This window comes from Megalobrama amblycephala, linkage group LG7 (genome assembly GCF_018812025.1).
Source record: "Megalobrama amblycephala isolate DHTTF-2021 linkage group LG7, ASM1881202v1, whole genome shotgun sequence".
Taxonomy (NCBI): domain Eukaryota; kingdom Metazoa; phylum Chordata; class Actinopteri; order Cypriniformes; family Xenocyprididae; genus Megalobrama; species Megalobrama amblycephala.
In genome coordinates, this window is record NC_063050.1 from 53,902,556 (window position 1) to 53,920,962 (window position 18,407).

Below are 18,407 nucleotides of genomic sequence, written 5' to 3' on the forward strand. Positions count from 1 at the left end.
TTAGCCAATACCGAATTCGGTGGACGGCGGCTCTGTGTATAAACCAGCAGCTTCGCGGATCCAAGGTCAGGCCTCGGCTCTGACCTCCAGCGAGCTCCTGATGGAAATCTAACCAAGCATCACGGGCAATTTGAGTCCTCAGAGTAAACAAACAGAAGTGCTCTTCAAAGGCCGAGGTCCAAACAGAGAGTGGCAGCCGGGCCGCTCTGCCGCAGGTCCATTCACAGAGATGGAAAGAGCCAAGGGAGACCTCACACTGCCTGCCCAACACCAGCACTGTGGAAGACCACAAAGGCTTTTAGATTACGTCTTGCTAATGCATGTTATTTTTACATTCTCTCTTCTGGCCGGTGTGTATTCGCATTACAAATGTCTAATATTGGATAGTCTTGCATTGGCAGACTTTTGACTAGCACAAATCTGATGCAGCTTATTCTGCTCAATAAATGCCCATTTAGACAGGAAGAAACCATCTGACCGACATGCAAAGTGGCCATTGCTTTTTTAAACCACCAATTAGTTTATATTGAAGGATATAACCTAAAAATATGTGATATGATATGTGAAATATATCTTGCTATTAAATTAATGCCCTTTTTACTTCTTTGGAATACGGTATCACTTTACAATAAGGCCCTATTAGTTTACATTAGTTAATGCATTTACTAACAATGAGCTATGCATTTGTTAAAGTATTTCTTCATCTTTGTTAACTTTCATTTTTAGTTCATGTTAGTCACATTAAATAATATGAACGGATACAAGTTTTGATTGTAATAATGTGTTAGTAAATGTTTTAATCAATGTTATTAATTTAATTTTGTCTGCATGTTTTTTTTTTTTTAATCTCAAAGTGACGGCACCCATTGACTATATGAATCACAGAGGACAACGGTTTCAGCTAAAAATCTTCTTTACTGTTCTACTGAAGAAAAAAAGACACCTACATCTTGGATGGCCTGATGGTGCATAAATTAACAGCAAATTTTCATTTTTGTGTAAACTATCCCTTTAAGACATTTTATATATGTATTTTTCAGTGTTAGTTCGTGGTAATTAATGTATTTGACTAACGTAAAACAAATGTAACCTTATTTTAATGTGTTACAGAAATACAATAACAACAAAATCCATTTAAAAAATACTAGATCATTGGTTGCACTTTACAGCATGGTTCCATTAATTACCGTTGGATAATGCATTAACTAACAATGAGCAATGCATTTGTTACAGTATTTCTTCATCTTTTTTAAAGGTGCCATCGAACGTTTTTTTACAAGATGTAATATAAGTCTAAGGTGTCCCCTGAATGTGTCTGTGAAGTTTCAGCTCAAAATACCCCATAGATTTTTTTTTATTAATTTTTTTAACTGCCTATTTTGGGGCATAATTAGAAATGCGCCGATTCAGGCTGCGGCCCCTTTAATTGCTCACGCTCTCTGCCCCCTCCCGAGCTCTCGACTCTATCACTGCATAAACACAGTTCACACAGCTAATATAACCCTCAAAATGGATCTTTACAAAGTGTTCGTCATTCATGCTGCATGCATACATCAGATTATGTGAGCATTGTATTTATTTGGATGTTTACATTTGATTCTGAATGAGTTTGAGGCTATGCTCCGTGGCTAACGGGCTAATGCTACACTATTCGAGAGATTTATAAAGAATGAAGTTGTGTTTATGAATTATACAGACTGCAAGTGTTTAATAATGAAAATAACGACGGCTCGTCTCCGTGAATACAGTAAGAAACAATGGTAACTTTAACCACAGTACATTAGCAACATGCTAACGAAACATTTAGAAAGACAATTCACAAATATCACTAAAAATATCATGCTATCATGGATCATGTCAGTTATTATTGCTCCATCTGCCATTTTTCACTATTGTTCTTGCTTGCTTACCTAGTCTGATGATTCAGCTGTGCACAGATGCAGACGTTAATACTGGCTGCCCTTGTGTAATGCCTTGAACATGGATCTGGCATATGCAAATATTGGGGGCGTACATATTAATGATCCCGACTGTTACGTAACAGTCAGTGTTATGTTGAGATTCGCCTGTTCCTCGGAGGTCTTTTAAACAAATGAGATTTATATAAGAAGGAGGAAACAATGGTGTTTAAGACTCACTGTATTTCATTTCCATGTACTGAACTCTTGTTATTTAACTATGCCAAGGTAAATTCAATTTTTGATTCTAGGGCACCTTTAATGTTAGTTAATAAAAATACAATTGTTCATTGATCATGTCAGCTCGAGTCCATTAAATAATAGAAGGAGATAGAACTTGTTATTTTAATAATGTATTAGTAAATGTTGAAATTAACGGATTGCTAAGATTAATAAATGCTCTAGAAGTATTGTCATTCATAGTTCATGTTAACAAATGGAGCGTTATTGCAAAGTGTTAATTTAAAACTAGCTGAAATGTTTTCCACACTTTTTCAGTTAATGGCCAAGAATTTGAAAGCAGATGTTAAAATAAAAAAACAGACCCAAATGGGTCAATAGTTCACTAAATGCATAAATGTTGATAACAGCGCAGATTATTTGATTATGGCAGAATGTTATGAGAAATGATAAATTCAAAATGTAAGCGTACTGAAGACTTGTTGAGCTCTCTGGAGGAGAAGTGTGTGAGAGTACTGGGGTCTTTCTCTTAGGAGAAACATCTGTGAAGCAGGAGACTTCAGTGAATGTCTACATTTAATCTCATTGCCATTTAGGATTAGCGATTGAGATATTAAGTGCTTTCATTTTCTTTCCTACAAGTCATTATGTTATGTATAAGTGCTTAAAAGTAAGTAAAAACACACTACGAAGACATCAACATTTTTTGTTTGTTTGTTTTTTTGTTTCCTTGGAAGTGCACATCATGTTAGGAAAAGAGAAAAAACTTACAGGAAATTTTTACCAATTTAGAAAAAAATATTTTAATTTAACAATGATGGCTAAAAAAAGAACAGATGTACATAGAAATGTCATGCAGCGGTCTCTAACGTAATGTAATGCGTTCACAGCCAACTGTCTTTTTGTCTCTCTGTGTGGTTAAACTGTTGTACTGAGCCGTCCTGCTGTTTTATTTCATTTTGAGTGGATATGACAAAGTGTCCTGTGTTTGCAGCTGAATGTAGTCACTGTGTGTCACCACTGATTGCCGTCTCACAAAGCAAAACGGGTGGCCGGCGTTCTTGTTTGCCTTTGTTATCTGTCCGGTCCTCAATCACACACTGCGTTTTCATTGTTTAGAAAGTGTCAACATAACTACCTCAAGCGGCAAAGCTCACAGAGACTCCTTTTTTCTTGGCCATCAGTGATAAAATCTTTTTTTTATTATTATTCTCTCTCTTAAGATGAAAAACTTTAATCTTAATAAGAGGGTTGTTGCTAAGCAAGCTTCATTATTACTGTTGCTCATAGTTATGGGAAGTCATTTCATAGAAGCACATTTACACCACATGAGAAAATGCTTTGGTGAATCATAGTTCAAGTCAAAATTATGATATACTGTACTAAGTTAAGGTCAGCATTGACAAAAAAGTCATAATTATTACATTAAAAGATTGACTTTTTATATCATAGTTTGTATGTCATAATTTCATTTGATTACCTGTTAATTCAATTTTGAGTTGTCTCATACTTAATTACTGTTTTGTATGTCATAATTTTGCTTTATCTCATACAGTAATTGATTTTTGACCTCATAATTTTGACTTTTTATGTATTATGACTTTTCATCTCATAATTGACTTAGCATCTCAATTTCAACATTTTATCTAATAATTTATATTTTATGGCATAATTTCCATTTATCTCATACAGTAATTATGACTTTTTAATGTCAAAATTTCATCTTTTTATCTTATGACTTTATCTCAATTATGACTTATGTTCTCAATTTTGACATTTTATCTCATAATTACCTGATAATTCAATTTTGAGTTGTCTCATACAATAATTATGATTCTGTATGTCGTAATTTTGATTTATCTCATACATGTAATTGATTTTTGACCTCATCATTTTGACTTTTTATGTCATTATTATGACTTTTCATCTCATAATTGACTTAGCATCTCAGTTTCAACATTTTATCTCATAATTTATATTGTCATAATTTCCATTTTATTACCTAATAATTCAATTTTAAGTTATTGTACAATAATTATGATTTTTGTATGTCATAATTCTGACTTTTTATCTCAAATGGCTTAGCATCTCAATTTCAACATTTTATCTCATAATTTCATCTCATGTAGTAATCATGACTGTCATAACTTTGAGTTTCTCATAATTTTTACATTTTTTACATTTTATGCAATAATTATGTCTTTCTGTTATCTTTTATCTCATAATTGACGTTTTATCTAAATTATGAATAAGTTTCACAGTTTTGACATTTTCTCATAATTTCCTTACAATTCAATTTTGAGTTGCCTCACACTGAGTTTGTGTCATAATTTTGATTTATCTCATACAGTAATTGATTTTTGATCTCATAATTTTTACTTTCATGTCACAATTATGACTTTATCTCATAATTGACTTAGCATCTCAATTTCAACATTTTATCTCATAATTTCATCTCATCTTATACAGGAATCATGACTGTCATAATTTTGAGTTTATCTCATAATTTTGATATTTTATGTCATACATTATGTCTTTTTATCTCATAATTATCTTTATAGTTTCATAATTATGACTTAGTATGTCATAATTATGATTTACCAAAGCATGATTTTTTTTTTCTTTTGGCTTCCATACTCTCCACTTCAGACACCTAGCAACCACATACACACAATGGCAACTACATAGCAACACCCTGACAACCAACCTCAACACCCTAGTATGATGGCAGCAGGCAAGAAACATTCACTTTTCCTGAGAAAATATAAAGTCTAGTTTCCTCGATAAAATGTGACTCATTGATGATGTGAATAATCATCATGGCATCCCGTCTTCAGAATGCATCTTGCAACTTTTCATTTTAGCAGAGCAGAAGACCAGAATTCAATTACTGAAAAAAGATCTAACCCCCCCCCCCCCCCCCCAAAAAAAAATGTCTCTCAGATTCAAGCTAAGGGCCTGAGTTTATAGTCTTATGTCATCTTCTGAAAAACATCCCTTCAACATATGAGAAAGAACCTGATGAACATTAGATTACCTCCAGCACAATCTATAGCTTCACCCTTGTACAGGAAAAAAATGGCTTTTATATGAAAACAAATTAATAAGAGATTACTTAAAATGAAAATATGAAACTTGTGAAACATTTGTTTTGGTATTGATTTGTATCAGCCGATTCTGGCTAATGTGGCCCATGAGAAGCTGCTGCCTCTGAAATGTATTACCTGCCTTACCGTTCAACCTCACTAACTGCACAATCCACCATTACTTATGCCTGGCAGGAAAACAAGATTGGTTAAAAAAATGATATTTTTGGACAACTTTAAGATATTACTTTATTAAAGGTGCCCTAGACATGTTTTCAAAAGATGAAATATAAGTCTAAGGTGTCCCCTGAATGTGTCTGTGAAGTTTCAGCTCAAAATACCCCATAGATTTGTTTTAATTAATTTTTTTAACTGCCTATTTTGGGGCATCATTAACTATGCACCGATTCAGACTGCTGCCCCTTTAAATTACGCGCTCCCTGCCCCCTGAGCTCTCGACTATAATACAGTGCATTTACAAAGTTTTACAAAGCATTCACACAGCTAATATAACCCTCAAATGGATCTTTACAAGATGTTCGTCATGCATACTGCATGCATGCGTCGGATCATGTGAGTATAGTATTTATTTGGATGTTTACATTTGATTCTGAATGAGTTTGAGGCTATGCTCTGTGGCTAAAGCTAACATTACACACTGTTGGAGAGATTTATAAAGAATGAAGTTGTGTTTATGAATTATACAGACTGCAAGTGTTTAAATAAAGCTATTATCGCTCCATCTGCCATTTTTCGCTATTGTTCTTGCTTGCTTACCTAGTCTGATGATTCAGCTGTGCACAGATCCAGACTTTAATACTGGCTGCCCTTGTGTAATGCCTTGAACATGGGCTGGCATATGCAAATATTGGGGGCGTACATATTAATGATCCCAACTGTTACGTAACAGTCAGTGTTATGTTGAGATTCGCCTGTTCTTCGGAGGTCTTTTAAACAAATGAGATTTATATAAGAAGGAGGAAACAATGGAGTTTGAGACTCACTGTATGTCATTTCCATGTACTGAACTCTTGTTATTCAACTATGCCAAGGTAAATTCAATTTTTGATTCTAGGGCACCTTTAACATCACGTCACATGCAACCATTTTGACTTGCCTGGTTATAATTCACTTCTGTATGACATTTTGATCACAGTTCAGTGAAGGCATGTACACTAGATAACTGTCACCATTTGAGTGTGCAACAACAAAAAAGAGTGAGTTAAGCTGCTGTTTATAGCATTGCTCTTGTGTTGTGATTGGCTGGATTGATCATTGTGCTCCACCCAAACTCTTTGTACTCCATTTGGCTAATCATTTAAAGAGAGCCTATTATGGTTTTTTACATGTTCAACATTCTTTAGTGTGTAATGTTGCTGTTTGAGCATGAAAAAGGTCTGCAAAGTTCCAAAGCACAAAATCCCTCCAAAGGGAGTTATTCTCTATGTCAGTGCACACTGTTTCTGAACTCCCTGAAATGCCTCCATTGTAGTCTTGAGTTTCTTCCAGGAACGAACATGTCACATTCTTCCTCATTCAAATAATTCCCGATCATATGCAAAATAAAGGGGCGAGACCTGGTTGAGTTAGTAGTGTGTTGAAACTGCTGGTTATGGTGAGGGGCGAGACATTTCCCAAACACGCTCAAAGCAGTTGACCAATCGCAACACACTGGTGTAGTCGACCAATCAGAGCTCACTGTGCTTTTCAGAAGGAGGGGCTTCTATGGCGAACTATGGTCGCAAGTTCCGTCGTTACCAATAGAGTTCAATGGGACTTACGACCATAGTTGACTAACAATGGTTTCGGGAAAGGCACCCCAGAGTGTTAATGGCAGACTGAGAAGAGAGCAGCTGCAACAATGACAAATATGAACTGAGAAGAAAAAAAAAGTGTTTTTGAACATTCAAGAATGAAAACTTATTCAAGTAGAGACCAAAAACAAAATCAAGACTTTGAAAAAGGGCATAATATGGCCTCTTTAATAATCCATTGTGCTTTATAATCTATTGTATAATATTATCACCACAAATGTTCTTTATAAGCTGTTGAACATTATAAACATGATCATTAATCAAGAGCGTGGTAATATTTTAACACTCATCCCCAGTCAAACTGGCAACCTTTTCATCCCAAATCCTCATGTAATGTATATGGCACTTTAATTGTTAATAAAGTCTTCAAGCCTTGACGTAATTAGATTTTTCAGGGGCCTTTAATGTAGTGCTGTTTGCAGAGCTTCATTTGAGTAATTGCACATGACCTCACTGTCCTCTTTCCAGTAATCCTGTATTGAGCCGCGGGATCAGACGTCAGTGGGTAATGTAGACATCCTTGGCTCCGGATTCACCCCTCCATGATGCTGCGGCTTAGACTGTAAGCAGCTCGAGTAGAACGGGTTTAACCATCAAACCACTCATTAGCATAGATAATGTAGCAGCATAAAATAGTATATTTTATGCTGTGCAGTAATGACCAATAATTGAATGGACTAAAACTTAATGGTGCCTTATGTACAGTCAAAGTGTGTGTGTTTGTGTGTATTGTGTGTGTGTGTGTGTGTGTGTGTGTGTGTGTGTGTGTGTGTGTGTGTGTATATATATATATAAATGTGTATGAGTATGTTTTCATGTTAATTTTCATTTATTTTTTGTAATTGTGTTATTTGCTTTTGTCTTTTGTTTTTAAATTGCTAATTTGCCATTTAGTTTTAATTTATTTTTATTTCAGATTCAGCTTTAGTGCTTCAACTTATTACAGTTTATTGCCAAGGCAACATTTCCAATTTTAGTTTAATTAAATTTTTTCAACTTATTTTATTTTATTTCAGCTGTATTTCAATTAACAGAATTGTTTTTAATAGTTTTACTTAACGATAAAAAACATTTTAACACTATTTATATAAATGTGTGCATTGATTTGTTTAAAAAGTCTTTTACCCCAACATTTTGAAATATATCATGTATATTCTGCATGGTAATATTTAGACAATATACACTTCAAAATATATATGCATCATATTATTGCACATTTCATTTTTTTTTCTTTAAATATTTACATGTGTAAATGTATTCTTTTTTTCTCTTTCTCATTTCAGTTCAGATAAGACCTCAACATTTCATGCAGATCACCTAGTAAGTTTTCAGACATCTGAAGACATTCAAAGTTGGTTAAAGGGGACCTATTACTGCCTTCTTCAAATTTTGTTTTTGTTTGACTAGAATAGGTTTTCATGCTTAACCCTTAAATGCATACCTCGGGTCTTAAGTGACCCGGGACGTCATTCACTACCCTCCTCCTCGTTCATTTATTAAAATTAGACATCAACCTTCTTGGCATTCCTCAATCAATTTATTATAAAGAATATAACAAGAAAAAAATTATAAAAGAATGCCTGTTTTTGTATTCATTTTTTGTAAAAATTGTATAGGGTCGCTAACGACCCGAGGTGTGTATGAGTGTACATATATTTTTTCTGCACAACAATAATTGAATCTTAGATGATGGAATAAGTCCAATTCACCTTTATTCCACAAGGTGGCAATGTCTGATACACAATGCTGAAGTGACGACTCATTCAGACAGAAAACAGAATAATAAGAAAAACATGAAATGGCTCAGCGATTTACTCCAGAGCAAGTACTGAACGCAATCAAATATGACTCTAACTGTTAATGGATTGATCTGGTGAAGCTGTTAGCGATTGAAATATTGATTTTGAAGATGTTCAAAATTATATAGTTTTGAGAATACGTTTAAGATCGCGAATGAGCTCATATTCGTGACTTCAAACATAAAAATAGCCTATTATTTGCTGAATTTACTGGGAAATGAGCTCTGATGAGGACAGTGATGATGGCGTAAAATATCTGCTCAAACTGAGCCCTTTCAAGCTCCAAAAGGTAACAAAATATGATTTATTTTATTCTTCTGTAATTGTTACTCTAATATCAGAGGAGTTTTATATAATTGCGACAGGTAGAGATCCTTCCATGTTAGATATAGATCCGGGTCGATAAAGACCCGAATATGTAAGAATGATTAGCGAAACAGTCATGCATTTAAGGGTTAAATGCTAAAAACAAAAACATTATTTTCACTTATTTGAAATTGTTGCAGCTCCTCTCTTCCCAGTCTGTCAGTAACGCTCTGTTTAGTTCCTGTCTCTATGAAGCCCCTCCTTCTGAAAGCACAATGTGCTCTGATTAGTCAGATGGATCAGTGTGTTGTAATTGGTCAACTGCTTTGAGTGTGTTTGGGAAATGTCACACCCCTCACCATAACCTCTAGTTACAACACACTACTAACTAACTAACTCAACCAGGCCCTGCCCCTTTATTTTGCATATGCCTTGGATGTGAAATATTTAAATGAAGAATATTGTGACGTGTTCATTCCAGGAAGAAAACTTACGAAACAGTGCACACTGATATAGAGAATAACTCCCTTTTGGAGTGACTTTGTGCTTTGGAACTTTTTCATGCTCAAATATGACTGAATTAAACCTGAATAGGCTGAATAGGCATCAGCAATGAAAGTAAAGGTGAGGTCAAGTTGAAGTAGTTACAGTATGTTAGGTAACTACTGCACATGTTAAAGATTTACAGTGCTTGCAAGAATCAACTGCTCATGTCTTTACTTTCATTGTCTAAAAAGCATGAGGAATGAGTTGCTAGTATGATTTTAGCACCAAATGGAGGAGAGATATTGCTTCACACATTATTATGAAACATCATTATGAAACACCAACTAAGTGATGAGTACTAAAGTGTTGGAGTCGGTTGGTTGCAACGATATTTTCTACAGTTTTTTCACTAGCATGACATTACCTTAGCAGTAGAAACAGTGTTACTTTTCCAGTATCAGTGTTCTCAAAAATGCCACCCTGACATTTTTCTTCTTCACTCTTTGTTTGCACCTTGTCATGCAACTAACATCTGAGTATATTAACTGGAGATTAGCTATAGTTTGAGTTGGCTGTAGTTCAGAATAGCTTCGTCAGCATTGCTCCCCATGTTTTAAACTAAAGATCCAGCTTTCTATTAGCTCCAGGGATGAGGAACGGAATTAAATTGAGGCCTTTTCATGTCATTTAATATAAAACTCACTGTATCTTTGGACCAGCTCACTGTCTTGCAAACCTGAATGAATATCATTTCATTACAAATCCAATAGTGCAATATTGCAGCGAATGTACTTTTAATTCCTGTCTCGTTTGCATGGGTAAAATAGATGTTGACTAAGGGAGTCGAATTCTAAAATAAGCCTGCGCTAATCTTTTTTTTCCAGAGAGGTGATGGAGGAAGAGGATTAGATATCCCAGCAGAGTCATTCATCAAATGTAAAAGTGCATATTGCTTTCCTCTCTAATGCATACATAGTGCGAGCGCCCTACAATACGTTCAATTTTTCTTCTCTTTCTCATCTCTCCTTACAGCGAGAGTTCGGATGCTGGGAAGGACGCTGCTGTGCGATGAAAGATGCTCCGGGTAACTCCTAACCTCTGTCATTTGTCTTGGCCGTCCGAACCCTGATCTCCCGTCTTGTGTTTTTCCTGTTTCGCCCTGACAGTGCCATTAGATGCAGGACCGAGTGTTGGGGAAGTCCTGTGATGGGACATACGTTTTCATCAGCGTTACTTTCGGATCTGAGCCGTTGTGTGTCACGGGCCTCCTGTTCCTGTCATCGTTTTCAGTAGGAGCCGAGATGCATCTAATTGCAGATGGTTTTGTCCATATGCTACGAATGTTAAAATCTCATGTTTGTGCTATTTCAGATCTCCTGATCTGTCTAATAACTTTCCACTGTGTCTCTCCGCATATGTTTGCACAGACATGTTTGATTGTTCAAAAACCAACTGTTCCTGTAAGTTTAGTTTCTAGAGCTTGACTGAGCTGCTGTGTCTTTTCTTATACAGCTTGTTGGATTAATTATCTGACAAGGCATTTTGTACTATCAGAGATGGGCTTTTGAACAAAAGAAATGACGAGCTCTTTGAAAATCTGATTCAGCTTAGAAAAAAACGGCAATGCACATGTTCAACAGTAAGTAATCTTCTAGATCTCTGAGTGCAGAGACTCCAATGTTTATTCACCATTGAATTACTCATAATTAGTTCTATACTATTGAGCAGTGGGTCTTCACTGGTTGGGTCTAAACTCTACAGGGGAAATGCTAGAAGCAGTTCCCACTTTAAAAGCAGAAACAGCTGTTTATGGGCCCCAAATTGTAAGTATGTTTTATTGTTTGTCCATGTCTTTTAAACGAATAGTTCTGTTGCTATTTTTGGTTGCATCAAGGACATATAAAAAGAGCAACTCGTTTTTGCTTTGCTAGCCAGTTAGCTGTATTATAGTGCATACTTCTCCAACAAACGTCTATGTTCATAGACAAACAGTTGTTCATGCTGTAAATTAAATGCTACCTTTACAAAAATGCTACTGCTCAGTCATGTATTTGGCTACAGTAAGGCTTTAATCAGGATAAAACTGTATATTGAAAGCTAACAAACAGCAGTGACAGCATCTAAACACTTTGACACAAATACTAAATGAAATACCATTCATAAACATCCTTTAAAAGCCGCGATTGCTGTTCATCTGGGTCTGATTCGGGCTCAATTTGATACAGCAATATAATCAAACTGAGCATACAATATAACCGAAGTCTGAGCACATTGCGTATTTTGGAGGGAACGGCTTCATAGAAGCAGGAAGTCAAACGAGCCGTTCATATGACAGTGGAAACAGAGGTGTAGAATAAAGGTAAAATATATGAAAAATACAGCGTTTTCAAAAAAACAAAGCATTAAGACATGTTAAACTGTGCCCCAAAAACACAATCAAGCCTAGAAAAAAAAACATTGAACCACCCCTTTAAATCAAAAGTTGTACTGGTAACATTACTTAACACACTATGAAATAAATGAATAATGAACATTTAAAAAAAATTTAAATTATGACATACTAAGTCGCAATTATGGCATAATTATGACAGTCATCATTTGGACTTTTTATTTCATAAGTTCCACTTTTTGAAGTCATAAGTTAGTCATAATTATGTCATAATATCTACTTTTTATCACATAATTATGACTATAAATTTCATTTCCATCTCATAAATGAATGTCATAATTTCAATTGTTATATAATTGTTTTTGTCTTAATTATGATAACAAGATTTTTTAACATTATTTTTAACAATAACATATTAATATTATTAAAACAAAATTATTAGTTAATTATCATTATTAGTTACTGTTAGCTAATGTTGCTGTTGGAGGAATCATGTTATGAATATCTTAAAGTTGACTCTGCAATTTAAAGGGATAGTTAAAAATGAAAATTGAACATAAAAGAAGATATTTTGAAGAATGTGGGAAACTGAACAGTTCTGGGACACCATTGACTTCCATAGTGTTTTTTTTTCCTACTATGGAAGTCAATGGTGCCCCAAAATGGCCTGCTTACAAACTTTCTTCAAAATATCTTCCTTTGTGTTCAGCAGAACAAAGAAATTTATACAGATTTGGAACAACTTTAGGGTGAGTAAATGATGACAGAATTTTCATTTTTGGGTGAACTATCCTTTTAAGCTGCATAGAAAAAAAATAATATTTTAAAGGTGCAGCAAGCGATTTTTGAGAAATGCTGTTGAGAACAGATCGGATTAAGCACCAAAACACCCTTGTAGCCAATCAGCCTGTGCTGCATAGCGTGTTTGTGAATTTAGGGGTGTGATCCTTTTGGATGGGGTGTGTTTGTTTTAGTGATTTCAAATATCAACAGTGTTTCTCAGAAATTGCTTACTGCACCTTTAAAGGCAACATGACATCAAGAGCATTCAAATTTAAAGATGCAGTAAGCGATTTCTGAGAAACGCTGTTGATATTTGAAATCACTAAAACAAACACACCCCATCCAAAAGGATCACACCCCTAAATTCACAAACACGCTGTGCAGCACAGGCACCTCCCCATCCATGAGTGTTATTATTATTTATTTATTTAATATGGACATAGCAATAACATTGGACAAACCAGATGCATTGTTTAAAGTGTTATAGCACATATGCTAATTTTCAACACCTGTCCATAGGGACTTTTTTAACAGAAAAAAAAACAAAAAAACAAAAAAAAACACATTATTAAACAAAACACGGCACAGTTTACACATGAGAACAACTTTGGCCCGATTTAAGCCACTTTTTGAGCTCTCTGGTGAAGATATTAATATTGCTCTGTAATTTGAATCCTGTGGGGAGAGAGTTCCATAGTGTCGCCCCTCTAAAAGAGAAGCTAGACTGTCCAAAAGATGTTCTAAACTTCGGGAGCACACAATCCAACGCTCTTGACTAAAGACCAATTCACACCGCACCGACAAACGGCAACAAACACCAACAAATGCCAACGAACAAGTTGGCCATTGGATTTAGAATTCTATGAGAAAAAACTGTCATGTTCACACCACCCCAACAAACACCGACCAACGAGTGACGTCTGACTGGGCAAATTCCACAACTATAGACCTTATTTTCCAGAGAAAAATGCGCGCTGCCATCTTTAGAATATTGTCTTTGAACTTCCGTTTTTGCGGTAGCCCTGTATATTTCTATGGCATCGCTGTTGAAGAATAATTAGCTGGTGAAGTGGATTTATGTGTTTTAGAGTTAATGAAAGTTATCGTGAGCATTGTTATGTTTAAAGCAGATGTCTTAACAAATGTCAGTAGACCGGGAAGATTTTAAAATGAGCAGTTCATTCATAAATACATAAGATAGCTGTGGAAATACAAGCCGGAAGTCAAAAGACAACGAGCGCAGCGCTGAAAAGGGGCGGGGCTACATAAGGTCTATACGTGTAACCAAATAAAATTGTTAACAATATTGTCAGACTAGTTTATTATATTAATAATATAGTATCATATATATTTTCATTGTATTAAAGTATTGAGGCAAAACAAAATTACTAACCTGAAATCCGAAGCGCTGTAGCTTGCGTTGCGGTTGGTAGCTATACACCGGTTTTTAAACCTTTTTTTAGCACGACCCTTTTTATTAACGAGACCCATAAGCATATACAACCATGCAGCTTAACAAGCCAAAATGAATGATTAAAAAACGAAACTGAAGGTAAACCTGCGCTGCTCTCATGGTGGTTATAACGTTACCTCTCTCTTTCGGTGAAGTGGAGCAGCTGCTCTTGCTGAATGGCACGGATTGCACTATGGACTATTGTACCTTTTGTATATTTTAATTGTTTTTTTTTTTTAACTGTATTTTATTTTTTATAACGAACAAGCTGCGATGTTACGTTTCCAGTGCTTTGTTGTGTGTGCGTGAGGCGCGGGCGCGATCAAACAGCTGTCTTTGCAGGGGACTTGCCTCATCGTCATGGCAACCGTTCGTAGCCAGGTCAGATTACGTCAGAGTTTGTTGCCGTCTGTTGGAAAACTGTTCACACTGCGCAGACATTCCACGACCCGACAAACGCCGATTAAACATGTTCAGTCGGTTGAAAACCGGCTTCGACAAACGCCAACAGACGCCAACAGGGGTATCACACCGATCCAAAAAACTCCAACAAACGAGTTTGTTGCCGTTTGTTGGCTGTTGTCGGTGCGGTGTGAATTGGCCTTTAAACAAACAGGCCCCTACCCAAAAGGATCACACCCCTAACTTGATAGCTCCACCCCCAGATTAATGAACACACTATGCAGCACCTTCCCTGTGTATACGCCCCTTACTGCTGATTGGCTTAGTGTGTTCTGGTGCTTGGTCCAAAACACTTTCAACCGCGTTTCTTAAAAATCACTTACTGCATCTTTAACATTAGACAAAATTACACACTTCAGCTTTAATGGTGCAAGAAACACCTTTTCTACTGTGTTTGGTCAAATGTAAATATGTGTCCTAAAGCAAAACCAGTTGAGAACCACTGAAGTAGACAATAATGAACTTACCAAAAGCATCTCTACAATCTAATTAGGCTCACAATGCTTTTGAGAAACTCAGCCCTGATTATTAATGTCTTAAAATCATGTTTTGCAAAAATTCAGGGATTTTAAGGCAGAATCGTCAGTCTTCGATCCCTTAGTGTCTGTCAATCATGACCAAACATTTAGAATTATTTAATTATTTTTTAAAGTCTGGCATAAAAGTCTATCTTGATAATCATAAAAGACTGTTTACCAACCAATAGTAAGCTTTTATTATGTCTTCAATGACAGTTCAGTGCATTTGACCAGTGACCTGGATGATTATTCAACTTTTAAGCAATTTTCAGTGTCAAAAATTTTAAATGAAAAAACAAACTTCAAGTCCTTCATCTTCCTTTTTATTCCAGTTTGTGAACCTGCATACTTTATGAAATTGTCAAAAAAAAAAAAAAAAAAAGGTCTGCAGCCGTAATTGTCTTGCGATTTCATGGTGCCGGACCATAAGTTCTGATAACAGTTTATTAAACGAATTTTTCGACAGTCATCTCATTAAAAATTTTCCTCAGTTCCTCCACTTTCTCTATTATCATATTCCTCTTTGTGCGCATGCATCTCGGCCTTAATTCATTTGTGTAGGGGGAAACTAAATGTGCTTCTGGCTGATTACATTTGGGTTGCGAAATTCCCTCAAGCTCCGTGCAAACGCGGCACCTTGAGGAATCCAATCCGTAACGACACTGCCGACATATTCCTTTAAATAAAGCACTGGGATCTGAATTGTCATTCTTTCATGGAGGCGTGCACCTATTCAGACTAATTTAATTGAGATTTGCTTCGGCTGAATAGGACGACAGCCGACACTCTGTTGGAGATCCTTCCCAGGTCTATATTAATACCTTCATGCTGTGCATGTGTGACAGTGATTGAAGTGTTGTGAAATGCAGGTAAAGAACGATTCATTATCTTGTCTCTTTAAATACTTTCAGGTTTACCAGAACTATTTGTAGTTTGATTTGGAGTGGAGGGACTTTGTCGACGGCCCACTGAATCTTCGCCAATCGCTTCAACAGTCTCTCCTGATGGACAACGGGCCATTAAGAGCACATTTGATGATTTGTATTTGGCATGCACGCACACAGCTCCAGCGACTCAAGTGCTTTTGAGATAATCATATGTTTTGCCAGTCCTCAAAGCCAAAGATGCATCCGAAGGAATTTCACTTTGTAAAAATGTTATGTCCTTCAGATCTGGTATGCTTGATTTATTTCCAATTTTTCCAGCATTTTGTTGTCTAGAAGTCATCCTGACAATAACAGGGTGGCGTTTTGTTCGGGACCAGAAGGTTACTAGTTCAAATGTTGCAAGAAATTATCCAATAGTGCACTTGAGCAAGACAGGTAGTTTGCTAGAAGCCGCATTATCTAAAAAATGTCTTCTAGATGACTAAATAGGCTACATGAGCATCATTCACATCATGTACATTGAGTTGTGCTGGAAAGAATGCGCGAAAATGTGTGTATTTTGACACTCTTTTGCACTTTGTATGATGATACTTATGTTTTGTGTCCTAAAATACTTGAAATCTAATTTGAATATTCAAACTGAAAATTCACTTTCATCAGATTTCAAGTGAAACATGGATCTGGTTTGGATAGAGTTTTGAAACATGATCATTGTGTGTGTGTGTGTGTGTGTGTGTGAGAAAGAGAGAGTGATTCAGAATGTCAGATATGCAAAAAAGTGAGGTTTTATAGTGCAATTTTGGTTTTGTGCGTTTTAGAAATTGGCAAATACTTTTATCCAAAGCTATTTACAACATGTTTTTGAAGTATTTCATCAGTTCATGCATTTCCTGGGAACTGAATCAATGAGCTTGACTTTGCAGACCAGTTGAGCTTCAGAAAGAATTTCAGAAAAGCTATAGTGTCAGATTCGCTGTTCATGAAATACTGGAAATGTTTAACATCTTGCATGTCAAAAAAAAAAAAAAAAAAAAAAAAAACATATAATATACAGCTCACTTGGACTGTGTTGCAGTTCATTAAAAAGTGATGAAAAGTGTGAAAACTGATTTAATGAGTTATTAATAAGGTGTTGTTACAGTAAGTATGTGTATTTTAACAGTATGCATTTAATAAAGACACATTAATAACAATGGGAAGTACTGCATTATCTCATTTTCTCCTCCAACTTCAAAATCATCTGACATCACTGTTTTACCTTTCTTTGTAAAGGCCGTTTGACTTAGTCTTTACACGTTCACTTTGTAGACACTGGATCTGTACTTTCACCTATGTCACGTGTGACCTTTCCAACGTGATTACGTAATGCGTGGCGCATCTCAGAGCTAGTGCAAGACGAGCTTTTGTGGTTAAAAAGTATAAACATTTTTATTTTATTTTTTAGAAAATTATTTGATAGACAAGACTCTTATTCCTCGTCTGGGATCGTGTAGAGCTCTGTGAAGCTGCATGGAAACTGTAATTTGGACCTTCAACCCATCGGTAGCCGTTGAAGTCCACTATATGTAGAAAAATCCTGGAATGTTTTCCTCAAATTTCATTTTGACTGAAAAAAGAAAGACATAAACATCTTGGATGTCATGGGGTGAGTAAATTATCAGGAAATTTGAATTCTGAAATGAACTAATCCTTTAAAGCATATATTTTAGGGTATCTCTTGACAATATTTGAACACTTTGAAGAACAAAACTTTATCAAACTATGTTTCATCTTTGTTTAATCATTTATCACATGTCCTGTAATAAAGATCTGATCATTGCATATTAAATAAGAATTACACATGAAACTTTTTTTGAAAACTTTTACTGCGTTTTTACTATTACACCTGCTGAGATTAACTTGTAAAGTGTTGATTATAACATTATATTTAGAACTACACCCTCTGCATAAAAGGTTGCAGAGACCATTTAATACTAATATCATCCCTTCACCGTGACACTATACTGTCATATCTGCTGAATTATAAATCACATCTATGCATTAGCGCCAGCCTTTACCTGTTAGAATTCCTCCTATGCGCTACAAAAACTATCCATTTTCCAGGCTAAGAAACTCTCTCTCTCTCTCTTACACAGACCAACAGCAATTTCCACAAGCATGCACGCAGCCTTGTACTGTAGGCTATGTAACGGTACCCAGGAAGCTCATTGCATTTCATAATCTCCTCTCAAGCTTGTCTGCTAGTTCAGTCATTTATCTGCTCAGCGCCGGTCTGAGCCGTTTATT

At 35.7% G+C, this 18,407-nt stretch overlaps 1 long non-coding RNA gene across 1 annotated transcript; it reads left to right on the forward strand.

Moving 5' to 3' along the window:
• The first annotated feature begins 7,070 nt into the window (after nt 1-7,070).
• LOC125271484 lies at nt 7,071-17,313 on the forward strand. Its single transcript, XR_007185644.1, has 5 exons — nt 7,071-7,600; nt 8,322-8,358; nt 10,514-10,565; nt 10,662-10,713; nt 16,146-17,313. It is a non-coding gene; the product is annotated as an uncharacterized LOC125271484 (long non-coding RNA).
• Nucleotides 17,314-18,407: the final 1,094 nt, after the last annotated feature.